Source organism: Triticum dicoccoides, chromosome 2B, assembly GCF_002162155.2.
Source record: "Triticum dicoccoides isolate Atlit2015 ecotype Zavitan chromosome 2B, WEW_v2.0, whole genome shotgun sequence".
Lineage (NCBI taxonomy): Eukaryota > Viridiplantae > Streptophyta > Magnoliopsida > Poales > Poaceae > Triticum > Triticum dicoccoides.
In genome coordinates this window covers 248,310,782-248,338,138 of record NC_041383.1, presented here as the reverse complement: position 1 = coordinate 248,338,138, position 27,357 = coordinate 248,310,782, and the positions used below count along the sequence as shown (strand labels likewise).

General features: G+C 44.6%; 1 pseudogene; it reads left to right on the top strand.

Moving 5' to 3' along the window:
- Positions 1–18,179, top strand: part of LOC119360822 — a 35,388-nt pseudogene extending 17,209 nt beyond the window's left edge.
- Positions 18,180–27,357: the final 9,178 nt, after the last annotated feature.

The window sequence follows — 27,357 nt, the reverse complement described above, 5'->3', positions numbered from 1 at the left end:
CTTTCCAACACGAGGTGCTTGCCAAAGGATAAAATGTAAAAAGGAAAGGTGAAGATCACCATGACTCTTGTATAAGACAAAAAGTAAAAGATAGGCCCTTCACAGAGGGAAGCAGAGGTTGTCATGTGCTTTTTGGCTGGATGCACGAAATCTTAATGCAAAAGAACGTCACTTTATATTGCCACTTGTGATATGAACCTTTATTATGCAGTCCGTCGCTTTTATTACTTCCATATCACAAGATCGTATAAAGCTTATTTTCTCCACACTAATAAGTCATACATATTTAGAGAGCAATTTTTATTGCATGCAACATGAGAACTTACTTAATGGATCTTACTCAATCCATAGGTAGATATGGTGGACTCTCATGGCAAAACTGGGTTTAAGGATATTTGGAAGCACAAGCAGTATCTCTACTTGGTGCAAGGAATTTGTCTAGCATGAGGGGGAAAGGTAAGCTCAACATGTTGGATGATCCATGACAATATACTTTAATTAAGATGTGAGAAAACATAACCCATTACGTTGTCTTCCTTGTCCAACATCAACTCTTTAGCATGTCATACTTTAATGAGTGCTCACAATTTTATATGTGAAAACCTCTCTTCTTTATTACTTCCTATTAATTGCAACGATGACCAAAACTATGTTTGTCAACTCTCAACAACTTTTATGTATCATACTCTTTATATGTGAAGTCATTACTCTCCATAAGATCAATATGATCTCTTTATTTCTTTTTATTCTTTCTATTTTTCTCAAGATCATAGCAAGATAGCAAAACCCTTGACTCAACACTAATCTTTATTATATATAGCTCAGGACTCGGTTACATAAAGGGATCATAAAGCAAAACTCAAAATTAAATCATACCAAAGCTTTATTCTACTAGATCAAGATATTACCAAAAGGATCAAACTAAATAAAACGGTAAAGATAGGAGTGTGATGGTGATACGATACCGGGGCACCTCCCCCAAGCTTGGCAGTTGCCAAGGGGAGTGCCCATACCCATGTGATTAGTTCCTCGGAGGTGATGATGATGGAGTTGTTGATGATGTAGGCTTGTCGTCCGTCTTCCAAGGCATAGGCCCACCATCATAGAAGGATGATCGAGTCTCCGAGATCCTCAAATCTGCAGCCAAACTCATCCTCTTGAATCTATATTCATACTCATAGTTTTGGTTTTGCAGGTCATAGATATAGGATTGGAGGTGCTCGATTTTCTTGCGAAGCTTGAAGATGGTCTCCCCAATGTTCTTGGCATCCAACTTGTGGTTGTTGGTGAACTCCACGATCATCATCCGGTTGGCGTTGAGTCCACGTTCCACCATCCCTTGGCACTTGAAAACTTGTTGTTCCATTGTTTCGAGCTTTGTCTCCACGCTTCCGGTACTCCTTGGTCCCTCAACATCGCGGATGTGCAGCACCCCCTCACGCATCTCAATGGTCTGAGGGTGATGCAGCACCTCCGCGAGGTAGGGGTTGATGACCCTCTCGAAAAACTTGTCCTTGGGGGCGCTTGAAGACGTCATGGCGCTCAAGATCTGTCAGAAAAACAGCTCGAAACAAAGACAGAGGATATTTGCGTGATACGGTGGTCAAAACCTTTGGGAGATTATATAATGAATTTTTACCGACCAAAAGAAGTATCGTGCAAGAAAACGGAGTCCAGAGAGCACACGAGGTGCCCACGAGGCAGGGGGCGCGCCCAGGGGGTAGGGCGCACCCTCCACCCTCGTGGATGCCTCGTGTCCTTCCCGGACTACTTATTTTCCTATTTTCTTAAATATTCCAAAACAGAGAAAAATTGCTATTAGAACTGTTTTGGAGTCTGTTTACTTACCGTACCACATACCTATTCCTTTTCGGAGTCTGAAACGTTCTGGAAAGTGTCTCTTATGTATTCCTCCGGTGTTACGGTTTCAACAACATTAGTTTCAACATTTATAGGATTACCTGAGATATAATGTTTGATTCTTTGACTGTTCACCACCTTTGGATTTGTGCCTTCGAAGTTGTTGATTTTTATGGCACCAGAAAGATAGACCTCCGCGATAATGTAAGGCCCTTCCCATTTAGAGAGAAGTTTTCCTGCAAAAAATCTTAAACGAGAGTTGAAAAGCAACACATAATCACCTACATTAAACTCACGCTTTTGTATCCTTTTGTCATGCCATCTTTTAACTTTTTCTTTAAACAGCTTGGCATTCTCATAGGCTTGGGTTCTCCATTCATCATGTGAGCTAATGTCAAATAGTCTCTTCTCACCAGCAAGTTTGAAATCATAATTGAGCTCTTTAATAGCCCAATATGCCTTATGTTCAAGTTCGAGAGGTAAGTGACATGCTTTTCCATAAACCATTTTATATGGAGACATACCCATAGGATTCTTATATGTAGTTCTATAAGCCCATAATGCATCATCAAGTTTCTTGGACCAATTCTTTCTAGATCTATTAACAGTCTTTTGTGAAATTAATTTAAGCCCTCTGTTACTCAGTTCTACTTGACCACTAGACTGTGGGTGATATGGAGATGCAATTCTATGATTAACATCATACTTAGCAAGCATTTTACGAAAAACACCATGAATAAAATGTGAACCACCATCAATCATTAAATATCTAGGGACTCCAAACCTCGGAAAAATAATTTCTTTAAGCATCTTAATAGAGGTGTTATGATCAGCACTACTAGTTGGAATAGCTTCTACCCACTTAGTAACATAATCAACAACAACTAAAATATGTGTATACCCATTAGAGGAAGGAAATGGTCCCATATAATCAAAGCCCCAAACATCAAATGGTTCAATAACAAGAGAATAATTCATAGGCATTTCTTGACGTCTACTAATATTACCAATTCTTTGACATTCATCACAAGACAAGACAAACTTATGGGCATCTTTGAAGAGAGTAGGCCAATAAAAACTGGATTGCAATACCTTATGTGCAGTTCTATCTCCAGCGTGGTGTCCTCCATATGCCTCGAAGTGACACTTGCGTAGGATTTGTTCCTGTTCATGCTCAGGTACACAACGTCTAATAACACCATTTAATCCTTCTTTATAAAGGTGTGGGTCATCCCAGAAGTAATGTCTTAAATCATAGAAAAACCTTTTCTTTTGCTGGTATGTGAAACTAGGTGGTATAAATTTAGTAACAATGTAATTAGCATAATCAGCATACCGTGAAGCAGTACGAGAAGCATTTATGACTGCTAATTGTTCATCAGGAAAGCTATCATTAATAGGTAGTGGGTCATCAAGAACATTCTCTAACCTAGACAAGTTGTCTGCAACGGGGTTCTCAGCTCCCTTTCTATCAATAATATGCAAATCAAATTCTTGTAGCAGGAGAACCCATCTAATAAGTCTAGGTTTAGCATCTTTCTTTTCCATAAGATATTTAATAGCAGCATGATCAATGTGAATAGTTACTTTAGAATCAACAATATAAGGTCTGAACTTATCACAAGCAAATACAACTGCTAAGAATTCCTTTTAAGTAGTAGCATAATTTCTTTGGGCAGTGTCTAGAGTTTTACTAGCATATTGTATAACATTTAGTTTCTTATCAACTCTTTGTCCTAGAACATCACCTACAGCATAATCACTAGCATCACACATAATTTCAAAGGGTAAATTCCAATCAGGTGGTTGAACAATAGGTGCAGAAATCAAAGCCTTCTCAAGTGTTTCAAATGCTTCTACACAATCATCATTGAAGACAAAAGGAATATCTTTTTGTAATTGATTAGTCAGAGGCCTAGAAATTTTAGAAAAGTCCTTAATGAACCTCCTATAAAAACTGGCATGACCAAGGAAACTTCTTATACCTTTGATGTACTTGGGACACGGCATCTTTTCAATAGCATCAACTTTAGCTTTATCAACTTCAATACCTCTTTCAGAAATTTTATGCCCCAAGACAATGCCTTCATTAACCATAAAGTGGCACTTCTCCCAATTCAAAACAAGACTAGTATCTTCGCATCTCTGTAAAACTCGTTCAAGGTTGCTCAAGCAATCATCAAAAGAGGATCCATAAACAAAGAAATCATCCATGAATACCTCACAAATCTTTTCACAAAAGTCAGATAATATAGCCATCATGCATCTTTGAAAGGTAGCATGTGCATTACATAAACCAAAAGGCATAAGTCTATAAGCAAAAGTGCCGAAAGGGCAAGTAAAAGTGGTCTTTTCTTGATCCTCTGCTGACACAAGTATTTGAGAGAAACCAGAGTAACCATCTAGAAAGCAAAAATGTGTATGTTTGGATTGTCTTTCTAGCATTTGATCAATAAAAGGTAAAGGGTAATGATCTTTTTTAGTAGCTTTATTTAACTTACGAAAATCAATTACCATCCTATAACCTGTAATAATTCTTTGCGGGATCAATTCATCTTTATCATTAGGAACAATAGTAATACCTCCCTTCTTAGGGACACAATGGACAGGACTTACCCACTGACTATCAGCAATGGGATAAACTATACTTGCCTCAAGGAGCTTTACTATTTCCTTTCTTACCACTTCTTTCATCCTAGGATTTAACCATCGTTGGTGATCAATAACTGGTTTGGCGTCTTCCTCCAACTTTATTTTGTGTTGGCATAGAGTGGGACTAATGCCCTTAAGATCATCGAGAGTATATCCAATAGCAGCACGGTGCTTCTTCAGAGTTTTCAATAATCTTTCCTCTTCCTGCTCAGAAAGGTTAGCACTAATAATAACAGGATATATCTTCTTTTAATCAAGATAAGCATGTTTAAGAGTATCAGGTAATGGTTTGAGCTCAAGCACGGGATCACCCTTGGGTGGAGGAGGATCCCCTAGGATTTCAATAGGCAAGTTGTGTTTCAAAATAGGTCCTTGTTTAAAGAATACTACATCTATGTCCCTTCTTTCATTCATAAACATATCATTTTCATGGTCTAGCAAATATTGTTCTAAAAGATCATTAGGAGGCACGGCAATAGAAGCAAGACCAATTATTTTATCCTTACTATGCAATTCTTTATCATGGGGTTGTCTACGAAATCTAGCAAAATTAAACTCATGAGACATATCCCCTAAACCAATAGTAACAACATCCTTTCCACAATCTATCTTAGCATTAACAGGGTTCAAGAAGGGTCTACCAAATATAATGGGATAAAAATCATCTTGTGGGAACCAAGAACAAGAAAATCAGCAGGGCATTTAACTTTCCCACACAAGACTTCAACATCTCTAACAATCCCAATTGGTGAAATAGTATCTCTATTGACAAGCTTAATAGTAACATTAATATCTTCTATTTCAGCGGGTGCGATATCATGCATAATTTCTTCATATAAGGAATGTGGTATTGCACTCACACTAGCACCCATATCACATAAGCCATCATAACAATGATCTCCTATTTTAACAAAAATAACAGGCATGCCTACAACAGGTCTTTGTTTCTTAGCATCGGGTCTAGCAATTCTAGCAGCTTCATCACAGAAGTAAATAACATGCCCATCAATATTATCGGCCAAGAGATCTTTAACCATAGCAATACTAGGTTCAACTTTAATTTGCTCAGGTGGTGTATATGTTCTAGTGTTACTCTTACGAACTATAGTTGAAGCTTTAGCATGATCCTTTATTCTAACAGGGAAAGGTGGTTTCTCAACATAAGTAGTAGGAACAATAGGATCATTATAAGTGATAGTCTTTTCTTCAACTTTAATAGGTGCAACTACTTTTACTTCAGTGGGAGGATTATATTTAAACCACTTCTCCTTAGGGAGATCAACATGAGTAGCAAATGATTCACAGAAAGAAGCTACTATCTCAAAGTCAAGTCCATATTTAGTGTTAAATCCACGAAAAGCATCGGTATCCATAAAAGATTAAAACAATCAAACTTAGGTGTTATACCTGACTCCTTACCTTCGTCGATATCCCAATCTTCAGAGCTGCGTTTAATTCTTTCCAATAAATCCCATTTGAATTCAATAGTCTTCATCATAAAAGAGCCAGCACAAGAAGTATCGAGCATGGAGCGATTATTGAGAGAAAGCCGAGCATAATTTTTTTGAATAATCATTTCTTTTGAGAGCTCATGATTGGGGCATGAATATAACATTGACTTAAGCCTCCCCCAAGCTTGAGCGATGCTTTCTCCTTCGCGAGGCCAAAAATTATATATATAATTATGATCACGATGAACAAGATGCATAGGATAAAACTTCTGGTGAAATTCCAATTTCAGTCATTTGTAGTCCCATGATCCCATATCATCACATAGCCTATACCATGTCAATGTATGTCCCTTCAAAGATAAAGGGAAGACCTTCTTCTTAATAACATCATTGGGCATACCTGCAAGCTTAAATAATCCACAAACTTCATCCACATAGATTAGGTGTAAATCGGGATGCAAGGTTCCATCTCCTGTAAAGGGATTAACTAGCAGTTTCTCTACCATACCCGAAGGAATTTCAAAGTAAACATTTTTAGTAGGTAGAGGAGAAACTCTTTGCTCTACTGGTCGGGGTGAAGATACCCCGAACAAGCCCCTCAAAGGATTAGTTTCCATAGTAACAAGTGACAGTAAATTTCAGCACACTATATAAATGTTTCCTTACCAAGTTCCACTTACCAAAGGCGCTTCACCCCCTGGCAACAGCGCCAGAAAATAGTCTTGATGACCCACAAGTTTAGGGGATCTATCGTAGTCCTTTCGATAAGTAAGAGTGTCAAACCCAACAAGGAGCAGAAGGAAATGACAAGCGGTTTTCAGTAAGGTATTCTCTGCAAGCACTGACATTATCGGTAACAGATAGTTTTGTGATAAGGTAATTTGTAACGGGTAACAAACAATGAAAGTAAATAAGGTGCAGCAAGGTGGCGCAATCCTTTTTGTATCAAAGGACAAGCCTGTACAAGTTCTTATATAGAGAAAAGCGCTCCCGAGGACACATGGGAATTATCGTCAAGCTAGTTTTCATCGCGCTCATATGATTCGCGTTCGTTACTTTGATAATTTGATATGTGGGTGGACTGGTGCTTGGGTACTGCCCTTTCTTGGACAAGCATCCCACTTATGATTAACCCCTATTGCAAGCATCCGCAACTACAAAAGAAGTATTAAGGTAAACCTAACCATAGCATGAAACAAGTGGATCCAAATCAGCCCCTTACGAAGCAACGCATAAACTAGGGTTTAAGCTTCTGTTACTCTAGCAACCCATCATCTACTTATTACTTCCCAATGCCTTCCTCTAGGCCCAAACAATGGTGAAGTGTCATGTAGTTGACGTTCACATAACACCACTAGAGGAGAGATAACATACATCTCATCAAAATATCGAACGAATACCACATGACTACTAATAGCAAGACTTCTCCCATATCCTCAGGAACAAACGTAACTACTCACAAAGCACATTCATGTTCATAATTAGAGGGGTATTAATATGCATTAAGGATGTGAACATATGATCTTCCACCAAATAAACCAACTAGCATCAACTACAAGGAGTAATCAACACTACTAGCAACCCACAGGTACCAATCTGAGGTTTTGGTACAAAGATTGGACACAAGAGAGGAACTAGGGTTTGAGAGGAGATGGTGCTGGTGAAGATGTTGATGGAGATTGACCCCCTCCCGATGAGAGGATCGTTGGTGATGATGATCGTGATGATTTCCCCCTCCGGAGGGAAGTTTCCCCGGCAGAACAGCTCCGCCGGAGCCCTAGATTGGTTCCGCCAAGGTTTCATCTCGTGGCGGCGGAGTTTTGTCCCGTAAGCTTGCTTATGATTTTTTTCCAGGGTAAAAGACTTCATATAGCATAAGATGGGCACTAGAGGGCTGTCAGGTGGCCCACGAGGCTGGGGGGGTACGCCGAGGGGGGTAGGGCGCGCCCCCACCCTCGTGGCCAGGGTGTGGACCCCCTCTGGTACTTCTTCCGCTCAATAATTATTATTAATTCCAAAAATGACTTTCATGGAGTTTCAGGACTTTTGGAGCTGTGCAGAATAGGTCTCCAATATTTGCTCTTTTTTCAGCCCAGAATCCCAGCTGCCGGCATTCTCCCTCTTCATGTAAACCTTGTAAAATAAGAGAGAATAGCCATAAGTATTGTAACATAACATGTAATAACAGCCCATAATGCAATAAATATTGATATAAAAGCATGATGCAAAATGGACGTATCAGGAGGCTATATATACCCCTCCACCCATTCTTCCTTCGTGAAGAGAGCCATCAGAACGTGCCTACACTTCCAGCATTCATTTTCTGAGAGAGAACCACCTACTCATGTGTTGAGACCAAGATATTCCAATCCAACCACAAGAATCTTGATCTCTAGCCTTCCCCAAGTTGCTTTCCACTCAAATCATCTTTCCACCATAGCCAAATCTATGAGAGAGAGTTGAGTGTTTGGGAGACTATCATTTGAAGTACAAGAGCAAGGAGTTCATCATCAACATACCATCTACTACCTTTTGGAGAGTGCTGTCTCCTAGATTGGTTAGGTGTCACTTCGGAGCCTCCATCAAGATTGTGGAGTTGAACCAAGGAGTTTGTAAGGGCAAGGAGATCGCCTACTTCGTGAAGATCTACCCTAGTGAGGCAAGTCCTTCGTGGGCGATGGGCATGGTGGGATAGATAAGGTTGCTTCTTCATGGACCCTTCGTGGATGGAGCCCTCCGTGGACTCGCGCAACCTTTACCCTTTGTGGGTTGAAGTCTCCACCAACGTGGATGTACGATAGCACCACCTATCAGAACCACGCCAAAAATCTCCGTGTCTCCAATTGCATTTGCACACTCCAATCCCATCCCTTTAGTTTCTTGCAAGTTGCATGCTTTACTTTTCGCTGCTCATATACTCTTTGCATGCTTGCTTGAATTGTATTGTGTATGCTTGAAATTGTGTTAATCTACCACCTCAACTTGGAAAACTTAAAAACTGCCAACTTTATTTGTCGAGGGTCTAATCACCCCCCCCCTCTAGACACCTCTTCTTGATCCTTTCAATTGGTATCAGAGCTTTGGTCTCCATTGCTTTGGTTTAATCACCATTGGAGGATGATGGATGAGTCTACGTTGGGAGGTCTTAGACGTAGAGTGCCTATACTTTATGGAGAGTTCTTTAGTGAGTGGAAAATGAGATGCTTGGAATTTTTCATGAATATCACTTGAACACGTACATTACTACTCCTTGTGAACCCCTTGTTGATCCCTTGCATCCTACCCATGATGAGTCTCTTGACATGATTCGCAATCTTAGGACTATCAATCTTATCACTATAGGCTTGCCTAGAAATTTGATTGGTCTCTTGCCAACCCTTGATTGTGCTTATACTATATGGAGATTCCTTGAAGAACAGTTTCCGGGCTATTCCTTGAAAAACTTAAATGAGATTCTTCATATAAGTGTATTGCTTTGAATAAGATGAATCCTAATGATCCTAAGTTTGGAGATTGTTTATTTGAGGTTACCAATCTTATGCGTGCCAAAGGAGATGTTGGAATCATTAGCAATATTATTTCTGAAGTGATTAGAATTCATAGAGATGAACATTGTCAAAATCATATATCTAATGAATCACTCTCTCTAGGAGATGATCATTTGCAAGATGATGCTGAACGTGGATACTATGATGAGGATGATGATAATGACTTTGATCTTGAAGAGTCTATGAGACACTTTGGTCTTATGGCTAACCTTCGCGGATACATGGCTGGAGGAAAGGAATGGGTCCTTGATAGTGGATATACCGATCACATTACTGGAGATAAAGATATGTTTCGTGAGCTTGCTGAAAACGACGACCCTCGAAAGTATGTCACTTTTGGTGATAACTCAAAGGGTAAGGTGGTTGGCCTCGGTAAGGTGGCCATCTCACATGACAACTCCATACAAAATGTTATGCTTGTTGAATCTCTTGGCTATAATCTACTTTTTGTATCTAGACTAGCTGACTTTGGATTCAATGTCCTATTTACTGAAATAGATTACCAAGTGTTTCGAAGAGATAATCATAAAATGGTCTTTATCGGCATACGTAGAGGTGATCTATGCATTGTTGATTTCACTAAAAAGGCTCAACCTAGAACTTGCTTAATTGCTAAATCTTCCAAAGGCTGCTTGTGGCATAGACGGTTAGGTCATGTGGGCATGCAAAACCTTGACAAGCTTATTAAAGGTGATCATATCCTTGGTGTTAAAGACGTCATATTTGACAAGGATGGACTTTGCAGCGCTTGCCAAGCAGGAAAACAAGTTGGAGGAAGCCACCCCGTGAAGAACATCATAACCACGAGAAGACCGCTCGAGCTACTTCACATGGATCTTTTCGGTCCCAACGCCTGCAAGAGTCTCGGTAGTAACTCATTTGGACTAGTCATCGTTGATGATTTTTCAAGATTTACGTGGGTGTTCTTTCTTGATGATAAATCACAGGTCTAGAAGATCTTCAAAAACTTTGCTAGGAAGGCCCAAAATCAATTTGAAGTGAAGATCAAGAAGGTTCGCAGTGACAACGGAACGGAGTTCAAGAACATCAATGTGGACACCTTTCTTGATGAAGAAGGGATCTCACATGAGTTCTCGGTTACGTACACACCTCAACAAAATGGAGTTGTTCAGAGGAAGAACCAAACGCTCATCGAAATGGCGAGAACGATGCTTGATGAGTACAAGACGCCAAAACACTTTTGGGCAGAAGCGGTTGAGACAGCTTGTCATGCAACGAATCGTCTATATCTTCACAAGCTACTCAGCAAGACGGCATACGAGCTCCTCACCGGTAACAAACCCCAAGTTGGATACTTTCAGGTATTCGACTCAAAGTGTTACATTCTTGATAAGCATCGTCATTCGAAATTTGCTCCTAAGTCTCATGAAGGTTTCCTACTCGGTTATGGCTCAAACTCTCACACTTACCGTGTCTACAATAATTTCACCCGAAAGGTTGAAGAGACGGTAGATGTGAAGTTTGATGAATCTAATGGCTCGCAAGTAGAGCAATTGCCAATTGATATAGGTGATAAAGATCATTCGGAAGGAATCCAAGACTCTTCTATCGGCAAGATTCGCCCAACGGAGGTGAAGGAGAGTACCTCGTTTGTCCAAGTGGAAGCCTCAACCTCACGCCAAGGTGAACCACGAGTTGACTTGGAGGCATCCACAAGTGGAACACGTCAAGACGATGAGAACGAGGATGTGCAACAAGACGAATCTCGACGACCTCCTTCTCCACCTCCATGGGAGAACAACAATGCCAACAACAACGAAGAAAGACAAGAGGAAGAACAAGACAATGAAGAGGATGTTCCACCCCGACCCAAACAAAATCTATCACAAGTTCGAGCAAGAGTTTCAAGAGATCATCTCGTCGAACAAATCTTTGATGACATTCAAACCGGGAGAATTACTCGCTCAAAATCTCGTTTAGCTAACTTCTGTGAACATTAATTATTCATTTCTAGCATTGAACCTATGAAGGTTGAAGAAGCATTAGAAGATCCAGATTGGATAAATGCCATGCATGAAGAGCTACACAACTTTGAGAGGAACCAAGTGTGGACGCTGGTTGAGAAGCCCGATGAGAAGCACAATGTCATTGGAACCAAATGGGTGTTTCGAAACAAGCAAGATGAAGATGGACAAATTGTACGCAACAAGGCTCGTGTCGTTGCTCAAGGCTACACTCAAGTCGAAGGTATGGACTATGGTGAGACTTATGCCCCCGTTGCTAGACTTGAGTCCATTCGCATCTTACTTGCTTATGTCAATCACCATGACATTACCTTATATCAAATGGACATCAAAACTGCTTTTATTAATGGAGAAATTGAGGAGGAAGTTTATGTTAAACAACCTCCCGGCTTTGTTAATCCTAAGAAACCCGACCATGTTTACAAACTTCACAAAGCTCTTTATGGTCTTAAGCAAGCTCCTAGAGCTTGGTATAAATGCTTGACTAAGTTTCTTCTTGATAAAGGGTTTGAAATTGGTAAAATTGATTCTACACTCTTTACTAAAAGGGTTAATGGAGAATTATTTGTGTGCCAAATTTATGTTGATGATATCATATTTGGATCAACTAACCCTCATTTTAGTGAGAAGTTTGGAAGCTTATGTCGGAGAAGTTTGAGATGTCTATGATGAGTGAACTCAAGTTCTTTCTTGGTTTGCAAATCAAGCAAACTAAGGAGGGAACCTTTATCTCTCAAACGAAGTATGCCAAGGACTTATTCAAGAAGTTCAACATGCAAGAATGCAAATGTATGAATACCCCCATGCCTACTAGTGGACATCTTGACTCGACAAAGGATGGCAAACCGGTTGACCAAAAGGTTTACCGCTCTATGATTGGTTCATTGTTATACCTATGTGCCTCCCATCCCGATATCATGCTTAGTGTGTGCATGTGTGCATGATATCAAGCGGCCCCCAAAGATGTCATCTTAAGGCTGTGAAAAGGATAGTGAGATACTTAATTAATACACCAAATTTTGGCATTTGGTATCCTAAGAGGTCTTCTTTTAGTCTTGTTGGCTACTCCGATTCAGATTATGCCAGTGACAAGGTTGATAGAAAGTCCACTTCGGGTACCTATCAATTTCTCGGTAGATCTCTTGTGTCTTGGTCCTCCAAGAAACAAAACTCGGTATCCTTATCCACCGCTGAAGCGGAAGACATTGCTGCTGGTTCATGTTGTGCTCAATTACTTTAGCTGACCCAAACTCTTAAAGATTATGGGATATATGTGAAACATGTTCCATTGCTTTGCAACCATGGGAGTTCTATTAAGATTGCTCATAATCCCGTGCAATATTCTCGAACTAAGCATGTTGAAGTTCGTCATCATTTCATTCGAGATCATGTTGCTAAGGGAGATATCAAACTTCGGCATGTTCGTACCGACAAGCAATTGATGGATATATTCACTAAACCACTTGATGAGAAAGTGTTTTGCAGGTTGAGAGGTGAATTGAACATCATTGATGCTTCAAATTTGGAGTAGAAAACTCCATGTGGATGCATGCAAGGCATGAGCCTTACTATAACTAATCCTTGACCTTTCTCTTATGATGATGATCATATGTATTGGATATTCTTGTACTCTTGCATCCTATCTAACCCTTGTAGGTACTTGGATAAACCCAACTCTATGAGATTGCAACTCAATCACATTCTAAGCGATCTCTACATCTCCAAGTCTCTACAATATGGTGGATGAAGACAAGGAAGCACGAATCCATTCAATGTATCCTTTGACAAACTCCTTATATCAAATTTCTCTTGGTATGAAATTTCATGGTTGTCACTTTGGATGCACAAGTGCTCTACCTTGCAAGACTAACTCATGTAGGAAGATGAACTTCAACTACAAGTGGTGCTCCCAACTGTTGATGATCTACATCGAGTTGAGCACCCTACACAAGTTCAACTACATGACCAAGTTCAACACCACCACCCAAGGTATGTCATTCCATCTTAGAGAAGCTTTACCCCAAGACATGGGTCAAGGCAACTCAATAAGATGTGAATACATCAAGATGCTTAGACGAAAAATGGCAATCCCATTTTGAGCTTAAACGATGAGTATGACCTATGATCAAGTGTCCTCACTTGACTCCTAAGTCAATATACTCTAACATAGGTGGCTTTGTCGCTAACCTTTTCTAGATGAAGTTCTCTGTTGTTTCTTTGTGCTCTTGCATTTGTCTCATGCATGCTAGTTCCCATTTTAAAAAAAAACTTCATCTAGATTTCTTTTCTTATCTTTTCTGCATTTCCATGCATCCAATTCATTGCAAATCTTTCAGTTAATTCCTTACATATCCTTGTGAGATCTTATTTGTCCTAGTGAGCTGGGGTGACAACTATTTACTCTCTAGATTGAACTCGGTCTCACCGGATTGATCTTTTTAGCCAAACCGAACCTTCTCGGTGCCACCGATAATAACGACTTGGTGCTACCGATTTCAGTCCTGAAACAAAATCTATGTCACTTGTATCCTGGATATTTGTCCCATCTCCACTCTTTGTAACTTGTCCTCTACCAGCATCCTATATTACATGTGGCTTTGTAATGTGACTCAAGGACCAAACCTACTTGACTCATGCTCCAGAAATTCCTTCTTGGAAATTGATGTCAAAGGGGGGGGAGAGAGAGAGCACATTAAAGCTTGTCACATAAGAGAGAATGCACTCATAAAAGCTTCTCCTGATGCTCCTATCCTTAATAGGAAAGTTGTCTCATGTCTTCAAGAGGGGAAAGACATGATAGTACATGTTATGTTTCTATCTTGCTCTAATTTTCTTGTTTGCTCTGATTTTCTATTACCTTATCTTCTCCCATTATCCAATGTCAGATTCAGGGGGAGAGAGCTCCGTCCTAAGGGAAGAAAATCTTTGGAATTCATTGCATATGTTTATTCTTGGGGACATGTCAATAACCAAATAGAGTACCTAGTACTCACACTCTACATGTCATCCCAAAGTCTTGGTATTCTTGTGTTCTTTAGTTCTTGCTCTGTCGAGTAGATGTTCTTGTGTTATCTAACCTTGTTTACCCAGGTACATCTTCTTCAAAGCTAGCTCAAGACCACAAGGTAAGTATATGCATCACACTCATGTGCATGAAGATCTCTTGTTGTGGTACATTTTTTTTTCAAGAGAGATTCATAAACATGAAGGTATATTTCCAGTATCTATATCATTTGCCCTGATGCGTATAGCCGAGACACATGCAACTCATTGCTTGCTCTGACATGTTTATGCATTCTCATACTCTTATGATCTATCATCACATGATTGCATACATGTAGGGGAAGCTAATGCATGTTGCATGTCTTTCCAAAGCTTTACTTGATATTTCCTTACATCTTTATCTAAAGCTTTGATGTATGTTGTCATCAATTACCAAGAAGGGGGAGATTGAAAGCACAAGTGCTCCCTAGGTGATTTTGGTAATTTATGTCAACATATCTCTTATTGGACTAATATTTCTACCGAGTATATTTCAGAAGAGTTCAACATTGGAGTGGCATGGACATGGACAAGAGGATGTGGAACCCCTTCAAAATGCTAAGGACACTTATTGGCAACAAGCTCAAGACTCTACATTTTCATTTTAGTGATCCAAGATCACATTGAGTCCATAGGAAAGCAAATACTATTAAAAGGGGATGAGGTGTTGCTTAATGGCTTGCTTGCTCAAAGTGCTTAGTGATATGCTCCAAAACCCTCAGCCACTTTCTCATATCCACATATGTCCTAAACCTAAATGTCAAAACTCAGCCCCACCAATTTTGTCTATCCAGCACCACCGAGTTTCATCTGATACAGCCACTGCCAAACCTTAGTCACTTCGGTCTCACTGATGGGATATCAGTCTCACCGAGATGGGCTTGCAAATTCTCTGTGATGTATTGTAACATTTTCTGTCTAACCGAGTTTGTTCAGCCGGTCCCACCGAGTTTGCTCGACCAATCCTTTGTTTGCTTATTACCAAAATCGGTCTCACCGAGTTTGAGTAATTGGTCAAACCGAGTTGAGGTTTTACCCTAACCACTGCACATTGGTCCCACCGAGTTGACCTTGTCGGTCCGGCCGAAAACTCTATGTTCACATTTTGACCTGAATCGGTCTGACCGAATTTTATGATTCGGTCCCACCGAGTTTGGGAATCAGTGTGTAACAGCTAGATTTTGTGTGGAGGCTATATGTACCCCTCCACCCGTTCTTCATTCGTGAAGAGAGCCATCGGAACGTGCCTACACTTCCAGCATTCATTTTCTGAGAGAGAACCACCTACTCATATTTTGAGACCAAGATATTTCAATCCAAACACAAGAATCTTGATCTCTAGCCTTCCCCAAGTTGCTTTCCACTCAAATCATCTTTCCACCATAGCCAAATCTGTGTGAGAGAGTTGAGTTTCGGGGAGACTATCATTTGAAGCACAAGAGCAAGGAGTTCATCATCAACACACCATCTATTACCTTTTGGAGAGTGGTGTCTTCTAGATTGGTTAGGTGTCACTTGGGAGCCTCCCTCAAGATTGTGGAGTTGAACCAAGGGGTTTGTAAGGGCAAGGAGATCGCCTACTTCGTGAAGATCTACCCTAGTGAGGCACGTCCTTCGTGGGCGATGGCCATGGATGGATATACAAGGTTGCTTCTTCGTGCACCCTTCATGGGTGGAGCCCTCTGTGGACTCACGCAACCGTTATCCTTCGTGGGTTGAAGTCTCCACCAATGTGGATGTATGATAGCACCACCTATTGGAACCACGCCAAAAATCTCTGTGTCTCCAATTGCGTTTTCACACTCCAATCCCATCCCTTTACTTTCTTGCAAGTTGCATGCTTTACTTTCCGCTGCTCATATACTCTTTCCATGCTTGCTTGAATTGTATTGTGTATGCTTGAAATTGTGTTAATCTACCACCTCAACTTGAAAAACTTAAAAACTGCCAACTTTATTTGTTGAGGGTCTAATCACCCCTCTCTAGACACTTCTTCTCGATCCTTTCACACACGCACACACAGAACTAACTTTTGACACTTGTAAATTGAGAACTACCATCCGGTCAGAGTCATCACTCTCACCTATCAACCGTTTGTGCTCGTGGTAGCTGTGGTGTTTGCGTACCATGAGGCGAAAGTAAACACCAGGGTGCGCAACTTGGTGGGGTACTCACTCTTCTTCCTCGGCTCGCTCGCTCTCATCATTGTAAGCACATTTTCAGAAGCTCAGTGTTCTGAACCATTAAACATTGACTGATCGATTCCTCTCTCCTGCACCGTAGTTGGATCTTGCGATGTCGAGAAGAGGTGGAATCGCAACCTTCATCGGTGTGTGTATGGTTGTGGCGGTGTTCGGTGTCACAGAAGTTCACGTCGAAGGTGCCATGACCGGGGACCTGTCCTTGATGTGCCTGGAGTTCATACAGGTCAAATTAATTTCTTGTGCCAGCACATGCATATGCATGGACTTTTGCACCGACTACGGAGTATCTGTTTTTATTTTCTTTAGAGGAATATAAGAGACAGTAAATTGATATACAGTAATGTGTTTGGATCCAGTCATTTTCTACTGGCATGGCTGCATCGAGCGCAATAACGTCGGCCCTGAGGCTGGTTACAAAAGTGGCCTTCGAGAAATCCAGAGACGGCCTTCGCAGGGGAGCTAGTATGTCATCAAACCTCCAATTCATTCCGAGTTTCTCCTTATTCATGCTCATATCTATATATTGCAGTGTTGTTCTTCATTGCATCATGCTTCTTCGAGCTCCTGTGCATCATGTTGTACGCACACATCTTCCCCAAGCTACCAATAGTGAAATTCTACCGTGCAAAGGCGGCTTCCGAGGGATCTCTGACGGTCGCTGCTGACCTTGCTGCCGCCGGCCTCCAAAGACGCCCAAAACCATCGGTAACCCCCTCAACGCCAGATGATAGATCCATATGTACGTTCCAGGCTGAAGACCGCCCATCCATCCCCGAACGTTTGAGCAACAAGCAGCTCCTTATGCTGAACATGGACTACGCCTTGGACATGTTCCACATCTACCTGCTGACGTTGTCCATCTTCCCGGGATTTCTCGCCGAAGACCTCGGATCGCACAGCTTGGGCTCCTGGTAAGCCACCACCCCATTTTGGCCTGCATCCAGATTTTGCTTATACTGTACTAAAGGATGGAATGGAAACGCGCGCAGGTACGCGCTGGTGCTGATCACGACCTACAACGACTCGGACATGATCGGGAGATACGTCCCTCTATTGGAGAGCATCAAGGTCACGTCCCGGAGGGGACTGCTGGCCGCGGTGCTCGCTGGTACCTGCTCCTCCCGGCGTTTTACTGCGCCGCCAGGTACGGAGGGGAGGCCTGGATGATCGTGCTCGTATCGATTCTGGGACTCGGCAAGGGATACCTGACGGTCTACGTCCTGACCGAGGCGCCCAGACCCTACAAGGTTATCTTAGCTTGTGTTGCACAATCATTCCACCCTAGACACGTTAGCTTAGCTACTGAGTTACCTTCGTTTCTTTGTCCAGGGGCCAGAACAGAATGCTCTTGGAAACCTGCTCGTGTTTTGCCTATTGGCAGGCCTATGTTTAGGGGCTTTCCTTAACTGGCTGTGGCTCATAGGCAAAGGATGGTGATCAAACCCATGGCCCGCATGTCATCCAGACATTTTTTGCGAGAAGATAACGATTTCATAGATAGTTCGATCTTACAGAAAAGCCCAGAAAAGAGTAGATAATACAAAGGAGTCCTTCTGAGCTCCAGCATCGTCGGCATCTCGAACGAGAGGAAGACGCGTCGCCGCCTGTGCTTGTCCATGCACCTTGGATCGACGAAAGCATCCCCATGGCAACCGGGAAGTCCTCACTCACCGCCTCCAGAGAGGTAACGTCCAGGAACATCGGCTCCACCGCGAACCACCATGTCATCATCTTTGAGATCTTCATATCCCAGATCCGCCGCCCCGCGGGATCTGACTGGGGAAGGAAGCACAACACGGATCCATCGATTCGCGAGTGCTGGGGAAGCAGGCGCACCACCACGGAGCTCCACCGAGCGCCGGAATCGAAGGGGACGCACAACTAACAAAAACCACACTGGCGACTCAACCACCTACTCATCGCCACCGGCTGGTAACCCTACAGACCCTACAGTAATTACAAGCGCGAGACGAGGACCCCCCGCCCTCCCGCCTCCGGAGCAGCAGACGGAGGACGAGGGATCCGGTGCAACAGTGGCATAGAGGTGGATCGGCCGGGAGATGTAAAAAGTCGCCCGCCTAGTTCGGATGGGAGAGGGAGAGAGATGTCCAAGCTCGTCTCAATTACTCAGTTTTAATTTCTTGTTCCAGATTGAAAAGCACTTTTCAACATCCCTCTTTTTTTTCTTATTTCTTTTTGGTGTTGTTGCACTTCCCTGCAAGGGGGCTGCAACTAGTTGGAGCACCTGTGGACAAATAGATGATCAGGGTTTTTTCTGCGCCTTACTTGTTGTTCCGCTTTTGATGTGTGTTCACACTGCTTACTTATTTAGGTTCAAATCTTATTGCATTTTGGTTGTCATAGCTTTGTACATTATAGACGCATGACTATATCCAGAATTTAAAACTCCGCAATGAAGGATGCTGAATGTATTAATTGTTGCAAAGGCAAGGTATTCCCTTCTTTTCACAAAATGCCTCCATGTTCTATTTCATCCTCGGTTAAAAGAACAAATCAACAATTTCAGTTAAATCCAGCTGATCCCTCCCGATCCCCTCCGCCTCCCCTCCAGATCCCTCCCCATCCCCTCCGCCTCCAGTCCGCCTCCCCTTCCCTGTTAGAATTAGGACAACGCTAACACCCACACGTGTGGTGGGAACCAAACCTGCCCACACGCCTGATACGTCCATTTTACATCATGCTTTTATATCGATATTTATTGCATTATGGGTTGTTATTACGCGTTATGTCACAATACTTATGCATATTATCTCTTATTTTACAAGGTTTGCATGAAGAGGGAGAATGCCGGCAGCTGGAATTTTGGGCTGGAAAAGGAGCAAATATTAGAGATCTATTCTGCAGAACTCCAAAAGTCATGAAACTCCATGGAAGTTATTTTTGGAATTAATAAAAAATACTAAGCGAAGAAAGTACCAGAGGGGGCCCGCATCCTGGCCACAAGGGTGGGGGCGCGCCCTACCCCCTGGGCGCGCCCCCTGCCTCATGGGCCCCCTGGTAGGCCTCCGGTGACCATCTTCTGCTATATGAAGTCTTTTACCCTCGAAAAAATCATAAGCAAGCTTTCAGGACGAAACATCGCCGCCACGAGGCGGAACCTTGGCGGAACCAATCTAGGGCTCCGGCGGAGCTGTTCTGCCGGGGAAACATCCCTCTGGGAGGGGGAAATCATCATCATCATCATCACCATCGATCCTCTCAGCAGGAGGCGGTCAATCTCCATCAACATCTTCACCAGCACCATCTCCTCTCAAACCCTAGTTCATCTCTTGTATCCAATCTTTCTCCCAAAACCTCAGATTGGTACATGTGGGTTTCTAGTAGTGTTGATTACTCTTTGGAGTTGATGCTAGTTGGTTTATTTGGTGGAAGATCATATGTTCAGATCCTATGTGCATATTAATACCCCTCTGATTATGAACATGAATATGCTTTATGAGTAGTTACGTTTGTTTCTGAGGACATGGGAGAAGTCTTGCTACAAGTAGTCATGTGAATTTGGTATTTGTTCGATATTTTGATGAGATGTATGTTGTCCTTCCTCTAGTGGTGTTATGTGAACGTCAACTACATGACACTTCACCATTGTTTGGGCCTAGAGGAAGGCATTGGGAAGTAATAAGTAGATGATGGGTTGCTAGAGTGACAGAAGCTTAAATCCTAGTTTATGCGTTGCTTCGTAAGGGGCTGATTTGGATCCATATGTTTCATGCTATGGTTAGGTTTACCTTAGTACTTCTTTTGTAGTTGTGAATGCTTGCAATAGGGGTTAATCATAAGTGGGATGCTTGTCCAAGAAAGGGCAGTTGTCGGTGTCAAAACCGGCGGATCTCGGGTAGGGGGTCCCGAACTGTGCGTCTAGGCGGATGGTAACAGGAGGCAAGGGACACGATGTTTTACCCAGGTTCGGGCCCTCTCGATGGAGGTAAAACCCTACGTCCTGCTTGATTAATATCGATGATATGGGTAGTACAAGAGTGGATCTACCACGAGATCAAGGAGGCTAAACCCTAAAGCTAGCCTATGGTATGATTGCTGTAATGTATGTTGTGTCCTACGGACTACAGCCCTCCGGTTTATATAGACACCGGAGAAGGCTAGGGTTACACAGAGTCGGTTACAATGGTAGGAGATCTACATATCCGGATCGTCAAGCTTGCCTTCCATGCCAAGGAAAGTCCCATCCGGACACGGGACGGAGTCTTCAATCTTGTATCTTCGTAGTCTTGGAGTCCGGCGGACGATGATAGTCCGGCTGTCCGGACACCCCCTAGTCCAGGACTCCCTCAGTAGCCCCTGAACCAGGCTTCAATGACGATAAGTCCGGCGCGCATAATGTTCAGCATTGCAAGGCGGGTTCCTCCCTTGAATAATCCAGAGAAGATCATGAACACCAGGATAGTGTCCGGCTCTGCAAAATAAATTCCACATTCCACCATAGAGAGAATAATGCACATAAATCCAATCTGCTGACGTATTTTGCGGCATGACATCACACCGCTACCAGGCTTTTACTTGAATCGTTTTTTATTATACCACCTCAGCACGTTTAGCGAAGCGGTTTCCTTGGCACGTCTTGTCGAAGTAGAGATCGTGCTCCCCTTATTCCGGGATTCTCATCAATACGAGCGTGGGTAACCCAACCGTGCCCGTCGCCACGCCTCCTCTATCGAAGGTGAATCCCGAACGGTCACGGAGACGGCTCTTGGTATTTTTCCCCTTTATAAGAGGACCAAGGCTCGCTTCTTTTCTTCGATCTCGCATCGAATCTCCTCCTTGCTCCCAGTTCCAACACCCAGAGCCCCAGATTCGAGCGCTTCGGATTTTCAACCATGTTCGGCTCCGACCTCCAGGGTCGGTGGATGCCCTCCTCCGTCACGGAGGAGGACTGTCAAAGCTGCGTGAGGCCAAGTACCTATCCTACGAGATTTCGCACAGGTTGCCTGCCCAAGGGCAGGCCGTGCCCGCTCCCGATCCCGGTGAGTACGTTGTCTTCGTATCCCACCTCCGTCGGGGTTTAGGCTTCCCGACGGACCCCTTCGTGAGAGGGCTCATGTTCTACTATGGGCTGGATTTTCACGACTTGGCTCCGGAGTCCATCCTCCATATCTCCGCATTCATTATCGTCTGCGAAGCCTTCCTCCGCGTCACTCCCCACTTTGGCCTGTGGCTGAAGACCTTTAATGTGGAGACGAAGATGATCGGGGGGCGTCAAGCGGAGTGCGGCGGGGCGGCCATAAGCAGAAGGGCCGATGCCCCGTGGCCCGAGGGCTCCTTCCAAGAGGAGCTCGGCTTGTGGCAGCAGGAGTGGTTTTATATCACCGCTCCGAAGGGCAGCAAGCAAAAGCCGCCACCTTCATTCCGCCCAGGACCCCCACGCCGACTGATGTCGTGGGTCAACCAAGGGCTCAATTGGGGGCCGTCCGAAGACGTGCCCTCATTGCAGGGCCGGATTCGAGACCTCCAGGCGAGGGAGATCAATCTGGTCGTGGTGATGCAGGTTATGCTAATCAGGCGTCTTCTGCCCTGCAAACGCCGTCCTCTCCGTTTATGGGAGTTCAATCCGGAGGGACCTCGAATTCTCCAACACTTCATGGGTGCGACACCCGTGGAGATGTACAAGTTGTTCTTCGGACCGCAGGTAGCGTGTCCGGAATTGACCGAGGACGCAGGCCTAAGCTGCAATCGCCCGGATACTCAGGTCAATAGCTCAGAGTCCGGACGTTCTGTTTATCTACTTTTCTAGAGTTCGCCTCCTGACCCATTACTCTTCATCAGGAGTGGGTAGCGCGATCGAAGCTGATAAGGCGTCCGGCTCCCCTCCCAGAGACCGCACTGGAGCCCGTGCTGGTCAGAATGTTGGAGGTCGCGCCCGTAGAAGGGAGCGATGGGGAAAATAGAGGAGCTATCATTTCGCCCAAAGGGGCGTCTGAAGAGGGGGGGATCAAAAACCCCTCCTTCCAGGGGGAGAAGAGGACCGCCTCCGAAGATCCGGAGGCCAAAGCCCCTAAACGGGGGAAGAGATCTTCACCGGGGGGTCCGGCGTCCGGGGAGAACCCGGACGTACAATCGTCTCTAAAGGATCAGCCCTCCAGCGAGCCGTGAGTAGGAAAAGGGGAGTTCATTAATAAGAAAATACCTCCATTTGTGCTTCTGTGGATAACCGAAATTTTACTTTGCAGTTCGGATTGGCGGATTTCTCAGATGAGTTCGTCTTCGGGGGATCTTCGTCCGGAGATGATGGAGAGCGAAATGCCTCCGACTGCTGCGTCGCCGGACAGGGCAGCCGAGCCTAAAGTATCGTCACGGAGGGTGTCCCCGAGTCCGGAGGGGCCGGAGAGTTCGGCGCCCACTAGTATCCGGCCGGGAGAGCTGAAGAATCTGCTTGAGAGGGCGTCCATCTCAGAAGATCACCGTGCTTTGATGCGTATGGTGATTGGAAGGATTTCGTCCGCTGAGAGCGGATTGCATAATGCCGCCAGGAGTTTGCTGGCGGGATTTGAGGTACGCAAGAATGACGCACCTTTTTGACAGTTTTGCACATAAAAGTGTGCCCTATATAGACAGTAGCCCCTGAGACTCGGCAGGTTGTCGAAAGCGACAGCGTGCCGAGGATCAAAATCTCAAGTAATGAATGTCGTCGTTCCTATGCAGGTGGCGGATAGTCCGAGGGCTAGCCGGACTAGTGGAGTTGCCGAGTTAATGCGGCAACTTGACGTGGCGGATGCGGACATCGCGCTTGTCAACCGGCGACTTGACGAGTCGCAAGGTAAATGAATTCTCCAGAGTCGCTTATTTAAGGGGGTCAAAGCCCACCTCTAATAATGTATATGTTGTGTTACAGACGGTGTTGCTGCTGTGGAGAGCCTTCGGGCCGAACTTGCTCAAGCTAAGGAGCAAGCCCGAAGGAGTGATGCGGCTGCCTCGAGGGCGGCCGAGGAGTTGAAAGCCGAAAAGGCTGCACACTGCCTAAGCAGGGAAAAGATGGCCGAATTGGCCGTGAAATTAAAAGATGGTGCCGACCGCAATGAGGCTCTTGAAAAGGAGCGCTTATTGGAGCGGGAAGAGCTGGGGAAGGCCACCGCCGAGGCCAAGGATGCCCGTTCTGCAATGCGGGCTATGAAGGAGCTGCGCCAGGCCGGAGATATTATGGCTGGCAAGCCTTTTCTGCTGCGTCGCCGGTTTACGGATCAAAAGTATGCTCAACTTGGCCAACTGTGGGGTCCGGAGGATCCATATATGCACTTAGCGGCAAGTGCAGCTGATGCCGTTGAGCACTTCCGGAGCCAGAAGGATCACAAGACGGAAGAGCTATCTTGGACTCAATTCCATAGTCCGGATCGTTCACTTCCGTTGACCGATCGGTTGGCCGAATGGGCTGAGCTAAATAGATTGTCCGGACTTGCCATGACTGATATCGTGGCTCATGTCTGGCCAGAGAGGCCCAAGGCGATGAGCTATTTCGGCTTATTGCAGCAATTTCTTGGAGCGGTGCCACATATCAAGGAGATGAAGCGGTCGGCCTGCATCGAAGGCGCGCGGATGGCCCTTGCCCGTGTGAAGACACATTGGACAGAGATGGATGCCACCGCAATTGCCGCCCAGGGTTCGGACGAAAGCCGGTTACCCGCCGAGCACTATTTTGGGGAAGTTATGCGTGGCGCTCATGTAATAGAGTCGCAGTGCTCGAAAAATGTCACGTTCAAATGAACGTTTTAGCTTGTAAAACAATGATTATGCTGCAACTGCTTTTTATACTTGTGCGTTCCAAGTATTAAAATATCTCCTATGCGGCCGTTTATGTATACGTTTGTATAACCTGAAAGATTGTAGTCTTCGGGTTCAGCCCCCACGCACAAGGTGCGGGGGTGTTCGCAAAAAATAGCGTGTTTTCGCACTTAATCCGACGTCTCGGTCCTGTTTAAGGAGGTGGTAGCGTAGCAAACGAGGCAATCCAGACTATGATGCTTTATCACTTTCACTTAGCCATTGGAGTTCGAGGGTGGGGCTACGATATAGCCCCTTGGGGCACCGCGCTTCTCCGAATTCGGGGCGCGTGTGTGCCTGACCGGGAAACGGTCCTTCGTCAAAGCGGGGAATTCTAAACATTCCGGTAGTCGATCGAGTGGTTGACCAGTCTCTCGCTATATCATGACAGTCAGTTTTCGGCTTTCTCTACTGAGGTGCTCGCCCAGCTGAACTGGGGCACAATCGCAGTAGTTCTCCTAGTGCCGCGTTAGCCGATGATACGGAACGTAAGGCAGCAAAACACAGGAGCCGGGCAAACCCAACATTTGACCAAAGACATGATTCGGAGCTGATGCATATAATGCCTAACTCGAGACGCCGAACACTCCCTAAGGTGCTCGGTCTTTATAATAATGGGCAGAACAATGCCCTAAGCCCCTAGTGTGCAGGTACGGGCATGGTCCTCTGACGCGGCCGATGCCAAAACGTCAGGCTCCGCTTTGGTTATAAGAAGAAACCAAGGGAAAATAACAACAAGAGACAATAAAAAAGGTTTACGCAGGGTCTTAATCTGAAAAGAATCCTCGCGACGGGTCCCTACTGCACGTCTGCGCCTGTGTCTCCGTTGTGCCGTTATCCTGGGCGGGTGTGCATGCTGTTCATCTGTAAAAAGAGAGGAACTTTAGTTTGAAAAAAAAAACTCGTGCAAAAAAAAGTATATGTGAAAGAAGAAATATAAATAAGTAAAGCGGGGTCTGTATGAACTCGCTGTTGTTTGTGCGCACAGCCCCTTGTAAGGGGATGTGCGGCTAGGGAGCCCCTAGCTTACTTATGCCGGACTCGTCTAACCGTGTCCGGGGTCTTTAAGTGACCCTCGCACTGAAATGATGCCACGTGGACCGGGCATCTTGAGTGTAAGAGACGCGTAATGTGGTATGACGTTGAAACGGACAAAAGCCTCTCGTCCCAAGAGTGCTTGATATCCACTTTTAAATGGGACGATATGAAAGATTAGTTTTTCGCGTCGAAAGTTGATCGGTGATCCGAACACAACTTCTAGTAATAGGGAGCCTGTGCACTTGGCGTAAGGGCCTGGCGTCACTCCTTTGAAGGAAGTGCGGCTGTGTCGAATTTTAGTAGGGTCTATCCCCAACTTGCGGACTGTGTTTGGATACAGCAGGTTTAAGTCGCTGCCTCCGTCCATCTGGACTTGAGTAAATTGTAGTCCGTCGATTATAGGATCCAATATCAGGGCAGTCCATCCTGCATTTCGAATGCTTCTGGAATAATCTAGGTGGTCGAAAGTGATTGGTTTTGATGTCCAATCTCTATGTTCCGCTGGGTTGGACCGTGCGAGACCCATTTTAACGGGTGCCGCACTGTTTTTCCGTATTATCACATGAAGTGAATTTACTGTTTTGACCTCTTGTGGGAAATTCTTTTGTTTTCCGGTGCTCTGCTGGTGGGGTTTGTCATCTTCGCTTGACACGTCGAGCCCCTTGTGTTCGGCGTTTAGTCGGCCGGACTGTTTGAAAACCCAACGATCTCGATGGGTGTGGTTTGCAGGCCTTCCGGGGGTACTGTGGATTTGACATATCCGACCCAAAATCTTGTTTAAGTTGGATAGCTCATCGCTGTCATCCTTAAGAGGCGGTGTTTTGTTGTTTGGCAGCGAGCTTTTGAATCCGGCGTTGACTGCCGTGCTCTTTGGGCTTTTCTCTTTATTCCGGTGCTGCTCTTTTCTGCGCCGTGATTTTCCGTTTCCATCTCTGATCTCGGATGTACTTGGGTCGTTGGTGCTGCATCTTGCTAGCCAGCTGTCCTCTCCCGCACACAACCGGGTCATGAGGCTTGTTAGCGTGGACATTGTTCTCGGCTTCTCTTGGCCGAGGTGTCTGGCGAGCCATTCGCCTCGGACGTTGTGTTTGAAAGCTGCTAAGGCTTCGGCGTCCGGACAGTCGACTATTTGGTTCTTTTTGGTGAGGAACCTGTTCCAGAATTTGCGCGCTGACTCTCCGAGCTGTTGAGTTATATGACTTAGATCATCTGCATCCGGAGGGCGGACATAAGTCCCTTGAAAATTTGCTCTAAACGCGTCCTCGAGCTCTTCCCAACTTCCAACAGTGTTTTCTGGGAGGCTTTTAAGCCAATGACGGGCTGGCCCTTTGAGCTCGAGGGGTAGGTATTTTATGGCGTGGAGATCGTCTCCTCTAGCCATGTGTATGTGTAGTATATAATCTTCTATCCAGACTCCAAGGTCTGTTGTTCCGTCGTAGGCCTCTATGTTTATGGGTTTAAATCCTGCTGGGAATTCGTGATCCAGCACCTCATTGGTGAAACATAGTGGGTGTGCGGCGCCCCTGTATTTGGGTGTATCGCTGTCTTCGGACACTTGTCGTGTCGCATTGTTTCCTGGGGCCCTCTTCTTTGGCCCGTAAATGGACCTGGCTGGGCCATCTGTCTTTCCAAGATCGTTAGTCGGCTTATGTGTGGCGCCGCTTTCAGATTTTGGCCTATCATCTGGCCGTCTATCCAACCAGGCGGCCTCTTTGTTTTTTGACTGTGGGGGCTCTATGGCCTCCTCATCAAATTCTGGCAGTAGCTTGCACTTTGGGTAGCTCTTTGA